This window comes from Silene latifolia, chromosome 1 (assembly GCF_048544455.1).
Source record: "Silene latifolia isolate original U9 population chromosome 1, ASM4854445v1, whole genome shotgun sequence".
Classification (NCBI taxonomy): Eukaryota; Viridiplantae; Streptophyta; class Magnoliopsida; order Caryophyllales; family Caryophyllaceae; genus Silene; species Silene latifolia.
The window spans coordinates 98960316-98974372 of NC_133526.1; the positions used below are offsets into that span (position 1 = coordinate 98960316).

At 39.5% G+C, this 14057-nt stretch overlaps 1 non-coding gene across 1 annotated transcript; it reads right to left on the reverse strand.

The window, feature by feature from the left end:
• Positions 1-1698: 1698 nt before the first annotated feature.
• Positions 1699-1805, reverse strand: LOC141621009 (small nucleolar RNA R71). The gene has a single exon (XR_012532083.1). It is a non-coding gene; the product is annotated as a small nucleolar RNA R71 (small nucleolar RNA).
• Between the last annotated feature and the right edge of the window lie 12252 nt (positions 1806-14057).

Below are 14057 nucleotides of genomic sequence, written 5' to 3' on the forward strand. Positions count from 1 at the left end.
TTGCAAGAGAGGGAGAGGAGGAACCAATTCAAAACCAACCACAAAATCAACCCACAATGCCTAAATTTTCATCTCATTTCGTACCTACCGAGGAGAACCTACCAAATGGTACTCCAACACCACCTCACTTAACCGGTAATTTCATTGCCAAATCCGCATTCATATAACTAGTTGAGAGAAACCAATTTGGAGGGATTGTTGGAGTATGTGTCCTCAACAATAGTGCGATCACATTATTAAAACTCATAATAAGAATACATAAAGGGATGATTCATTTTTATACGTCAACTGATCAACATTAATCGGTAATGATTGGCTGACTAGAGTTTGACATTACTGTCGTTTGACGGTGGTGATCAGTTGATCCCTTAAGGTCACACCTAAAGGACAATTCCCTTAATAGATAAATTAATTAATTGTATAATAATACAGATTAATTAATTCCTTAAAATTGAACAATTTACATTTAAGAGTGAGAATATGAATCTTATTATAATTCGATTAAATGAGATTCGTTTTAGTAATTAAAATATTATATTACTAAAACTTTGTTTATGAAACAATTAAATTAAGAATGATCGGTTAATTATAATTATAATTTGTTGTAGATTATATTAACATGGACCATTTTATACACTTGTAATCATGAATTACTAGTCAATTGTTATATAAAATTGTATTAATATATGTAAAGATATTTAATTGTTAAATATGCATTAATATTATTGATATCATGTTACATGTTTTATATTACACATTATATGACAATGTGACAATTGACAAAAATAAAATAAACTCCATATTATAAGGGCCACCGGTTTTTAGAGGATGATTAGGGTGAATGGTTAAATTGTTTTAATAGTGGTAAACATAATGATTGCAATTATAACCTATACTACACCCTAATACTCTTTGATAAGAACAATTCTAAAAAGGGAATGGGCATGCATTGGTCCTCTTGGACACCCTCCCCACCAGTTTTCCACCCCACTTAGAGAATAAGAATTGTTCTTATTCTCACTTAATTCATTTCTCACTTACTTCACTTCTCTCACTTTCCTCTTACCTCTCTAAAATTAGTTTTAGAAAAAATTGTTCAAAAATCTTATTTTAGATTACCAAGGGTAGTAATAGAGATAATAATAAGAATTATTTTAAGGTATCTAATTATATATATCTAGTTAATATATTAATTAGAATTAAGGGTTTGTCTTGGTGCAATTGTAAGGAGGTTCTCACAATATTGAGACCAAGGGGATCGTCCATTTATTTTGAGTTCAAGAACAAGTAAGAAAGGTGTTCTTACTTGTGCCCCTTAAAACCGTTTTTATCATTGTAAGGAACATTGTTCTTACTTTTCTATTTTATTATGTTATGCATGCATAAGACCAACATCTAAATCAATGTGTATTTTAGATAAATAATTAAAGAGTTTTATTAGAGGGTTAATGAATCCTTTCAGGGATGCCTAATGAAGATCCTCATCTACATATGGAGACTTTTTGTGACTATTGTGATGCTATCTCTCAAACCGGAGTAACCCAAGATCAAATTCGATGGGTGTTGTTTCCTTTTTCCTTGATCGGAACCGCAAAGCAATGGTTAAAGAGCCTAGACAAGGCTACCCTTGGTATTGATTCATGGAAGAAGTTAGCACTTGCCTTCTACAAGAAGTTTTATCCTCTGGAGAAGACTAACATGTTGAGAGCCTAGATCACCGGGTTCAAGCAAAGGGATGAGGAATCATTATATGAAGCATGAGAGAGATTTAAGGACACTTGCCGCTCTTGTCCACCCCATGGACTTAGCGAGTGGTTCCTCGTTCAGCAATTTTGGAATGGCTTATATGAAGACTCCCGAAATGTGCATAATATGGGCTCCAATGGGAGGTTCACTGAGGTTGATGACAACCAAACATGGGCCAAAATCGAAGAGATGGCGGTTCATAATTCCCAATATAGTAGGCCACGAAAGGCCACTAGAGGAGGAAAGCATGAGGTGGATTCCATCACACAATTGGGTGCTCAACTAAGTGCTCACATCGACACTATAAATTTGAAGTTTGAGAAGGCCATGGCTAAGCTTGAGGAAGCTTCCAAATCACCCAAACAACATGTCAATGCTATGATAACATCATCCACAATCCCACATGGAGTATGTGAAAATTGTGGAACCTTGGGACATGATAAAGATGAATGTAGAGGAACAAGTGAATGCTTTCCAAGCATACAAAAATGGTACACCTTATTCCAACTACTACAATGAGAATACCAAATTCCATCCAAACCTCTCATACAAGAGCCAAAATGTCCAAAACCATCAACCCATATACACACCACCTCCAATGAAAAATCCTACTTAAAGACCATACTACAATCAACCCAATGACCAAGCTTTTGATGTTCAAGAAGAGGTTCTCCAAATGCAAAAGAGCCAACAAGATTTCTTTGCTCAAATGCAAAAGGATAGCCAAGCCAAAGAAACCACCATCAACAATATCCTTGCTCACACCAAAATGTTGGAGATTCAATTGTCTCAATTGGCCTCTTCTAGCTCCCAAAGACAAAAGGGGCAATTACCTCCTCAAGGTAATCCTCCCACAAGAGATGAGACCATCAATGCTATCCACTTGAGGAGCGGTACTAGATATGAGGGACCAAAGAAGTCAATTGAAGAAGGAATTGTTGCGGAGAATGACAAGAAAAGTGATGTGATTGAACCACTAAGGAGAAATCCTAAGGTGGTAGAGACAACAACCAATAACTCATCAAAGAAGAGAAATGAAGAGAAGACTAAGGGAATTGAGAAAGAACCTATTGTGATTAGACTTCCATTCCCAAGTCGCCAAGCTAAGCCCACGTTTGATGAGCAACTTGGAAAGTTCATGGAGATTGTGAAGAACTTAGAGGTTTCTATACCATTTACGGAGCTAATCCATCATGTTCCGGCTTATGCAAAGTACATGAAAGACATCCTTACCAAGAAGAAGACCATCCGAAAATTGGAAACAATTGCCTTTACTAAGGTGAGTAGTGCAATTCTACAAGGGAATTCCCCTCCAAAGCTCAAAGATAAGGGGAGTTTCTCCATTCCATGTACCATTGGTGATACCACAATCAACAAGGCACTATGTGATCTAGGTGCAAGTGTGAGTGTCATGCCATACACGGTATGTGAAAGACTAGGAGTGGGAGAGATCAAGTGCACCAACATAACCTTACAAATGGCGGATCATTCAACAAATAAACCACTAGGGGTATGGGAAGATGTACCCGTGAGAGTTGGAAAGTTCTTCATACCGGTGGACTTTGATATGGAGGAGGATTCTAACATTCCAATAATTTTAGGAACACCTTTCCTACACACCACCGGAGCGGTGATAGATGTGAAACATGAAGAGCTCACACTTGAAGCAGGTGATGAAACAATCACCTTCAACCTTGATAAGATTATGAGAGCTAACAATTTGTTTGAACCATGTTTTATGGTTGATCACTATACTGTTGGGGCTGGTGTCCTTAACAGTTAGTGCAAGGACTTATAAATCTCTAAAAGGATCAAAGGGCATACTTTTGGTATTATTATCAGTTGATCCACGTTTATCAATAACGGTTGGCTTGCTAGATAAGTTTGACGTTATTGTCATACAGATGGCGGTGATCAACTAGTCCCTAAAAGTCACACCTATAGGATACGTTTGAGAGATGTGACAGTATGAAAATACAGTCATGTAGATGCCAATTTTGACTAACCAGCTAGTCCGAGTTATTTGACTAGTAATTAGTCAAAATGTGATAATGAGATATTATATTTAATACGGATTAAATAAAATGGGCTAAGGCGAATTAAACAGTTAATTCGTAAATTAAATATAAACGATTATATTTAATTGATGTATATTGAATATTATACAATATCGTCTCTGTCGGACATGTGTTAATACTTCAACTAACCCGTATTATTAGTTGATTTTTTAATAGCCGATAACCGATGACGATTTATAAAAACCGCGTCGTATACATTTTAGCGAAATTTATCGGACCACGAGTTTAATAAGGAGGAAGTGGATAAGCCCACTCCCCCTCATGAAACCCACGGCCGAATGAAGGAACAAAAGGAGAGTTTCTTCTCCTTTTGAAACCTAATCATTCATTCTCGAAAATATTAGGGTTTTGGAACATTTTCTCTGAAATTCCTAGATCTCACATCTGAAAAACCTCACAATAGCTCTCTCGATATTGCAAGTCAATTAGAGAGCATTTCTAGCACAAGGGCATAGTCTCAGACGGTCTTGGGTGCAACGATTAGGAGGAAATCTCTGTTGATTTCTGTTCTTTACGCCGCACAACAAAGGACCCGAGGTTGATTCTTTATCTTTGTCGTTTCAATATTGTATTTCGTTTATGACCATATTTCACATGTTATTTTTACGTTATAGTCCTATATTTAAAGGGTCTTATACGGATATTACCCCACAAGTGGTATCAGAGCGAGGCCACGTAAATTTTCATTGTGATTTTTCATAAAACGATCTTGAAACGAATTTTATTGTCTCGAAATTCGTGCGGCAGCAGCGTTTTTTTTTTTCCCTCTCGGCAGGATTTTTTTTCTTTCGGCTGTTGCAAATTTTGAAACCGTGACATGTTTTACACGGTTGTTTCATCTTATTTTCGATTTGTTTTTATGCATATTGTTGTTTTATACGGAGATTATAACAATATGTCACGGTTTGTCAGATTGTAAAATTGTTTTGATGCGGTTTTGATCAAAATTGCGTTTATTTTGTTTCGTCAAAACAGTTTTCACGAGGGTTTTGCTTTTCCAGAAATTTTTGTTCTCGATCGAACATGTTTTTGATCGATCGAGAGGTTTTTCTGTTTTGCTTTTACTCGATCGAGTCCTTGTTGTACTCGATCGAACACTTTCAAAACCCCACTGCTCGATCGAGATGTCCTCGTACTCGATCGAGCAGATTAGCTGATAAAAGCCCTCGATCGACCTCCAGTACTGTCGATCGAGTACTTTCTAATTAGCTTACCTCTCGATCGACTAGCAGTTCAGTCGATCGAGCCCTTTAGTCCCTGGATCGAGGGATTCTTGTTCTGGCAGCTTTGAAAATTTATTCTTTTGTTTTAAATTTTCTTTTGGCCATAATATGTACTTTATACGGATATTGTACACTCGCTATGATTGTGAAACGATTCACACACGTACCCTTGAGTTATTTTAAAGCGTATTTAAAGTGACGGAGTAATTGATTAAAATAAACTGATAGAAGCGGTTTTATCACATAAATTTTAATCGTTAGTAAGGTGGTTTGGATAAATTTAACATAATTACGGAATTATGTCACGAATAAATTTGTTTTAGTTGATGCATTTTCTTTTATCGTTATTTTGAATGCCGTGAATGCTTTATATTACGTATTTATTTATTTTACAAACAGTTGTAACTTAGTGTGGCCTTAGTAGAACGTGTTACCGTAATGATGGAACACGGTCTTGGTTGTATTTTGAGATCTCGTATCTCCGTTTTGGATTTTTCACTTGTAATTACAGTTTTTGTATTTAGAATGTAAATAGGTTTATATTTGTAAATTTTAAATTGTAATTTTTGAGAAGACTAAAGATGGAGACCGGATGATCACTCCCGCTACATGGATCAAGATGGAACATCAAGACAAGCTTCTCGGGTCCAACGGTGGATTCCAAAGTTGTTTTATGTTCTTTTTATTAGGATAGGCCACACTAGGAATTTTATTTACGTATTGCATTCCTTTATTTATTTTTGTAACGATAATATGCATCATATTCCGCCTAAAACCAAACCACCTAATTATTGCATGAAAACTGACACATATAGAGGTCACGAGTTAGTTTTCTTTGACATTCTCATGTCACACGATCCATGCTGAGCCATCACCTAAATTAATTCATTCACGCAGACGCTAGTTATTCGTTCACTTAATATGAATTATAATTAAGTTGATGGGATCTTCCTCGTATAAACAAAAATTGAGAATAGTCTTTATAGGTCAAACTCCAATGAGTCCCTTCTTCGTCGGTAGGCATAATATGACCCCTTCTACGTCGGGTAAGTTGGAACCGATTGACCTATTTTATCTCAACACTATGGTCACTCGTACGATCCTGTGATCATGGTGGACTATAGATAGGATTTACGGAAAGCTATCGACCAAGAGTTCTTACGGAAGAATTAGCTAAACAGTTGGCTTATCAATTTAAGGAAATTGAGTCTTGGGATCACTTGTATCATTCTTGAGGAAGATCAATTATGCAAGTGCTTGAGTCTACACGTTAAAATAAATTTTTAAATAGACTTAAATCACCTCGATGAGTTGCTTATTTCGTTTTTGTTTTTCTTTCTTTTCAGTGTAGATCACGAACTTTTAAACTGCTAAAAACAAATGGCTGGTTCTACAGACAACCCAATGCCAAGTACCACATAGGACCGTGAGTCCTGGCTTCGGATCTTCATGAATCAGATGAATCAGTCTACTCGACTGAAGAATGATGGATCAAACTTCGGAGATTGGGAGGCGGCATTACGGAATGCTGCCGCTGCTGATGGGAAGCTCAAATATCTATTAGAGCCCATCCCGGCAAACCCAGGTCCCACGGCTAGAGCTGCTGAAATCACCAAGTTTAACGATTTCTGTATGGAAGCGGGTGCGATTAAAAACGTACTCATTTTTGCAATGGAACCCAATTTGCAGAAACGCTTCATAGCCCATGGTGCAAACAAGATTTTCACCACGCTCACTAAGGAATTCTCGAAAGCACCGAGAATCGTGACCTATGAGCATACCACTCGCTTCTTTGATGCGAGACTCCAGAAGGGCCAACCAGTTAGCCCACACATTCTCAAAGATGATTGAGAATGTCGAGAAGTTGGAGACCTTTGATTGTAAGATCAGCGAGAACATTGTGATCGACCGCATGCTTCACTCACTCCACGATGGTTTTTCGCAATTTAGGGCGAATTACTATATGAATGATTTGAAGAAAAGTCCCCATGAACTGCACTCCCTTCTCGTACAGACCGAGAAGGACATGAAGTTCAGTGGGAGCTTGAAACAGGATGTTCTCGTTGTGACAAACAAGGGGAAAGGTAAGGGCAAAGCTCGTGCAAACCTAGCGAGGGTAAACCGAAGTTCAAGAAGTCGGGTTCGGGTAAGAGTGGGCCTGGTGAGTCGAGCACCTCATCAGGCGCGACAAAGAGCAAGAATGAAAACATGGAATGCCATCATTGCCACAAGACTGGGCATTGGAGGCGTACATGTCCTGTTTATCATGAGGAGTTAAAGGCAGGTCGTGTTAAACCTGTTGGTATGTCTTCTTCTTCTTCTACTTTTATTCATATGATTGAGATTAACCACGCAAGTTACGGAACTTGGGTACTTGATACTGGTTGTGGTTCTCATCTGTGTAATCATGTGCAGGGGCTCCGAAACATCGAACCCCTCGTAAAGGGTGAGGTGGACCTGCGTGTCGGGAATGGAGCACGAGTGGCTGCCGTCTCAAGTGGAACATATGTGATCCAGCTTCCTAGCGGATTTGAGTTATTTTTATATAACTGCTATTATGTACCCAGTCTTTCGAAAAACATTATTTCAGTTTCTGCACTTGACAAACTTGGATTTTCATTTGTAATAGAGAATAATACTTGCATTTTCTCGTTACACGATATGATTTATGGCAAGGCAGTCTCCATGAACGGAATTTATGTTTTAGATCAGACGACCGAAATATTACACGTAATGAATAAAAAGTTAAAGGTTGGTGACAAAGATCAAACGTATCTATGGCACTGCCGTATGGGACACATTAATGAGAAACGCGTTAAACAGCTCATCAAAAATGGAGCTATCTCGGCCTTTGATTTTCAATCATTTGGCACGTGTGAATCATGTCTCATCGGTAAGATGACTCGTATTTCCTTCAAAGGTGTTGGAATGCGCGCTGCTGACCTATTAGGACTCATACACACGGATGTATGTGGTCCTATGTCAATCACCGCACGAGAAGGCTATAGGTATTTCATCACTTTCACGGACGATTTAAGTAGATATGGCTATGTCTACTTAATGAAGCACAAAAGTGAATCCTTTGAGAAATTCAAAGAATACCAGAATAGGGTACAGAACCTATTGGGTAGAAAGATTAAAACACTGCGTTCGGATCGTGGTGGCGAGTATCTTTCTCACGAGTTTGATCAACACCTCAAAGACTGTGGGATTGCCCTACAGTTAACTCCACCTGGAACACCTCAATTGAATGGTGTGTCCGAACGGAGAAATCGAACTTTACTTGATATGGTTCGATCCATGATGAGTCACACCGTGTTGCCTGACTCATTATGGGGTTATGCTCTTCTGTCAGCTGCTCTAATACTTAACCGAAGTCCGTCTAAAGCTGTTGACAAGACTCCATATGAACTATGGAAGGGAACTGTCCCTAACTTGTCCTTTATACGGGTTTGGGGCTGCGAGGCTTATGTCAAGTGGAGACACGAGGATAAGCTCGGCCCGCGATCGGTCAAGACGTACTTTATAGGTTATCCTAAAGGAACGCTTGGTCATTATTTTTATTCGCCAACCGAACAACGTGTTTTTGTTGCGGCTAGTGCGACATTCTTAGAGAAGGAATTTCTCGAGAATGCAAAGAGTGATAGAACCTTCGAACTGTCGGAGATTCCAGAACCAAGTACCGAGCAACTATTGGAGGAACCTATTCCTTCAATCTCGGCTGCGGTTAACATTCCTGAGGAACCTAGGAGGTCGGGAAGAGTCTCTATTCCTCCGGACAGATACATTGGTATGGTCGAGGAACATGACATAGATGACGTTCTACTCTTAACAAGTAGTGAACCCGCAACCTATAAAGGTGCCATGACTAGTTCTGACTCAAAGCTTTGGCTTGAGGCCATGCAATCCGAGATGGACTCTATGTATGAGAACAACGTATGGGATCTCGTTGACTTACCTGCTAAGGTTCGTCCCCTTCAATGCAAGTGGCTTTACAAGATAAAGCATTCTGTGGAAGGTCAACAAGATATCTACAAAGCACGACTAGTTGCTAAAGGTTTCACCCAAGTGCCAGGTTTGCACTACGATGAAATTTTTGCACCCGTAGTCATGCTGCGTTCCATTCGGATTATCTTAGCGATTGCCGCTTTTCATGACTATGAAATTTGGCAAATGGACGTGAAAACCGCCTTCTTAAACGGCTTTTTGGAGGAAGAGTTGTACATGGTACAACCCGAAGGTTTCATCGATCCAGAACATCCTAAGAAAGTGTGCAAGCTTAAGTGTTCCATTTATGGACTTAAGCAAGCATCAAGGAGTTGGAATCATCGCTTCGACCAAGTGATAAAAGAAAATGGATTCACTCGATCGGTCGAGGAACCATGTCTATATATCAAGTCGAGTGGGAGCAAGATTGTCTTCCTAATATTGTATGTCGATGACATACTCCTGATTGGGAATGACATACCTCTCTTAACTTCGGTGAAAGTATGGTTGAAAAACCATTTCCAGATGAAAGATCTGGGTGAGGCACAAAGAATTCTGGGCATCCGTATCTATCGAGATAGATCACGACGGATGTTATCTCTCAGTCAGGAGTCTTACATAGACAAAGTCCTAGAGAGATTCAAAGATGACTAACTCCAAGAAGGGGTTTCTTCCTATGGCTCCAGGGGTGCATTTGAGCAAGTCTCAGGCACCAGAGACACCGGAAGAGAAAGAGCGCATGACACGGATTCCTTATGCCTCGGCTATAGGATCAATCATGTATGCCATGATATGCACACGTCCGGACGTGGCATATGCATTGAGTATGACAAGTCGATTCCAACAAAGATCCGGGTGAATCACATTGGCTGGCTGTCAAGAACATTCTTAAGTACCTACGGAGGACTAAAGATTGGGCATTGACTTATGGAGGCCCTCAAAAGCTATGTGCAATCGGTTCGCAGATGCTAGCTTCCAAACGGATCGAGATGACTCGAAATCTCGATCCGGATTCGTTTTTACTCTTAATGGCGCTGCGATCACCGGAAGAGTTCCAAACAAATCTGTTATAAAGATTCTACGACCGAGTCCGAGTACTATGCCGCGTCTGAAGCTACAAAGGAAGCGATATGGATGCGTCAATTCTTACATGGACTATCCGTAGTGCCTAGTTCGAATTACCCGATAACCATCTATTGCGATAATAGTGGTGCCATCTTCCAAGCTAAGGAGCCAAAGTCTAGCAACAAGTCTAGACATGTACAACGGAAAGCTCATCTAATCCGGGATTACGTGGAGCAAAAGGAAGTAGTGATAGAAAAGATTGCTACAGATGACAACATAGCAGATCCTCTCACTAAACCATTACGACAAGATAAGCATGAAGGGCACGTTAATTCCATGGGAATTAAACGTGTTCCTAAGTTGTAGAACTCTTTTATGGATTAGATTCATTCTCGTTTGTACTCTATACGACATCATCGTTTTGATATTTATATATTTTGTTTTTCATGTGGAATTGTACGACAATTTTTGAACACCACAAAGTGAACTGAACGAACATTATATTTTTCAGTCCTTAATTGCCCACATGAGCTGATAACTCTGGCAATTATTTTGTGACGTTGGTTGATGGTGGGTTCAACGAGCCATAAGTCAACCGGTTGACTGACCAATCACAGAGGCGAGTTATACGGATATATCGTAGGACACAATTGTGACATCGACGTGGAGTCCTAAATGTTTTACAAACATTCGGTGCCCGGTCGTGGATAGGACCTCCATGGTGATCCTAAGAGTCAATTCTTTAGACTATCGACTGTCTCTTGAGACTAAGGCAGATTTTGGGTGACTTTGGTTTCTTTCTCACGGTCATCCGTAACAGGGGGCCAAGTAGATTTTTTCTGGGTCATTTCATGCTGTGCTTAGATCGGAAGGAGTCGAGTTGAAGGAAATATTCAGCCTTTATCGGTACTCGATATTTCTCGGGGCCACTCGAGGAGTCAGAATCGAAATGCATGGCCATGCTCGGATACGGATTCGTATTATCAGTTAAGTTACTCTCTAGTCGGGGAAACCACTCAAGATACAGATCGATTGTAAAATACGACCTTTGCGGATCCGGATCTGCAAATTGTTTTACATTGAGTGGGAGAAATTTTTAAATGAATATGAGAATCGGTTATCGCACATACACTTGTACGGACAAGTGGGAGTTTGTTGAGCTGTGTCCTCCGCTTAGTGTGGATAACGTCATTGCACATACACTTGTACGGACAAGTGGGACCTTGTTGGGGCTGGTGTCCTTAACATTTAGTGCAAGGACTTATAAACCTCTAAAAGGATCAAAGGGCATACTTTTGGTATTATTATCGGTTGATCCACGTTTATCAATAACGGTTGGCTTGCTAGATAAGTTTGACGTTATTGTCATACGGATGGCGGTGATCAACTGGTCCCTAAAAGTCACACCTATAGGATACGTTTGAGAGATGTGACAAAAGATGAAAATACAATCATGTAGATGCCAATTTTGACTAACCAGATAGTCCGAGTTATTTGACTAGTAATTAGTCAAAATGTGATGTTGAGATATTATATTTAATACGGATTAAATAAAATGGGCTAAGGCGAATTAAACAAGAATTCGTAAATTAAATATAAACGATTATATTTAATTGATGTATATTGAATATTATACAATATCGTCTCTGTCGGACATGTGTTAATACTTCAACTAACCCGTATTATTAGTTGATTTTTTAATAGCCGATAACCGATGACGATTTATAAAAACCGCGTCGTATACATTTTAGCGAAATTTATCGGACCACGAGTTTAATAAGGAGGAAGTGGATAAGCCCACTCCCCCTCATGAAACCCACGGCCGAATGAAGGAACAAAAGGAGAGTTTCTTCTCCTTTTGAAACCTAATCATTCATTCTCGAAAATATTAGGGTTTCGGAACATTTTCTCGAAATTTCCTAGTCTCACATCTGGAAAAACCTCACAATAGCTCTCTCGATATTGCAAGTCAATTAGAGAGCATTTCTAGCACAAGGGCATAGTCTCAGACGGTCTTGGGTGCAACGATTAGGAGGAAATCTCTGTTGATTTCTGTTCTTTACGCCGCACAACAAAGGACCCGAGGTTGATTCTTTATCTTTGTCGTTTCAATATTGTATTTCGTTTATGACCATATTTCACATGTTATTTTTACGTTATAGTCCTATATTTAAAGGGTCTTATACGGATATTACCCCACATATACACGGAAGGGTGAGAAGAAGAACGTGGAATCTCCATTCAAAGAACAAAGAAAAGATGGAAATCTCAAAGAGAAGGGCAAAGACACACCGCCCAATTGGAAGAAAGATATTGATGATGTTGAAATGGCTCTATTCGGAGAGCATGTAATTTTTTACAATAAGAATGAGAGCTTACAGAGCTCATCCACGACAAGTTTTGATGAAGGCCTCATTGGCCATGATAACAAGGAATGAGAGTTGCTCTCGTCAACTCATGATCCACCCTACATAGGGAAGAAAGCAAATGAAGTTTATGGTCTATGGGACGATGAATTTGAGGGATTGGTTAATCCCTACATTGGGAATGCTATGACTCTAGACCAAGGCTTGATGTATCAACACTTTGACTCGGATTACCACAATGAAGACAACAACGTGCAAGGGTCTATGCAAGACCTTTACCATGAGAATGAACAAGCCTTTGACTACTTCTACAAGGTGTTGAGCAACATCAACAACACCTTGGCTTTGCCCCCTTGACACCCCTCACAAGAAGGAGAGTTTGGTGAAGTCCTCCTTAAACCACCATTTGTAAGTATTCTAACCTCTTAACGTGCATTTCATTTAACTTGTACATTACTCTTTTTTGCATTGTATTTTACATTACATGCTTTGTTTGACGGATTTGTGTAACATGAGAGCAAGTGAGGGAGGGATTTTAATGTGCTTCAAATGTGTAGTGTTTGATGATCAAGTGTGGGTAAGCACATGCCTAGGCTAATCATGCCTTTGTAATGCTACCCATGAAGAATTGAAGAATAAAAAGAAGAAAAATTGACACGGGGTGAAGATCCACGAGGAGACCCGAGCTCGTGGGGACTGGGAAAGTGTTGAAAAAATGAAAAACTACTCTGTAAGGGAATCTGCCCTAGCCGACTTCAGGATGAGCGAGCCAATGCTCAAGACGCCCGACCTCGGCTCACGTCATGGGGACTGGAGGGGTTCTCTATTAAAAAATTTGCAATGGAAGACAATCTGCCCGTCTCCAGCTCAAGTCGAGCGAGCAAGTTGAAAATCCGCCCGACCTGGTCTTGAGACGCCCGTCTCCAAAGACCTCCAGAAAATTGATTTTCCACTGCCCAAAAATCTGCTCGACTCGACCTTGAGTCGCCCGTCCCTACCTGCTATATCACAAAATACGGGACCAAAACCCCCCTTCTTCATTTCATTTCACTTCATTCAAACACAAGCACCATTATTTCCCTCACTTCAACCTTCAAACCCTCATTCAAAAACAACAATCTCTCATCCAAATTCATCCAAATCAAGTCCAAACTTGCTCAAAACCAAAACAAATCACTCCTTCATCAATATAAGACTATTCAAACAACAATTTCTTCAAAAATTTAAATCAATTTCTCTAGGGTTGGTGAAAATTCGAAAACCCCCAAATTTATTGGGCATTCAATTGAACTTGAAGAAAGAAGCATTCAAGCATTTACTTGGTGTATTGATACAAGAAGGAAAGCAATGGCAATGACCAAGGGAGGAATCAAGGCAACAAAAACACCAACATTGTCTAAAAGACAACAAGCTCTAGCATCCAAAGCAATGGTCTTGGTACAAAGGGAGCAAGCTACTACTTCAACCGTCAATGCTATTGAGGAAGCTACTAATTCTATCCCGGAAGTGGAACAATTGAAGAACTATCCGGAGGTAACTTTCTTATCCTTTAAGCATAGGAATGCATTCTAATTCCTAGCCAAGAAGAAGAT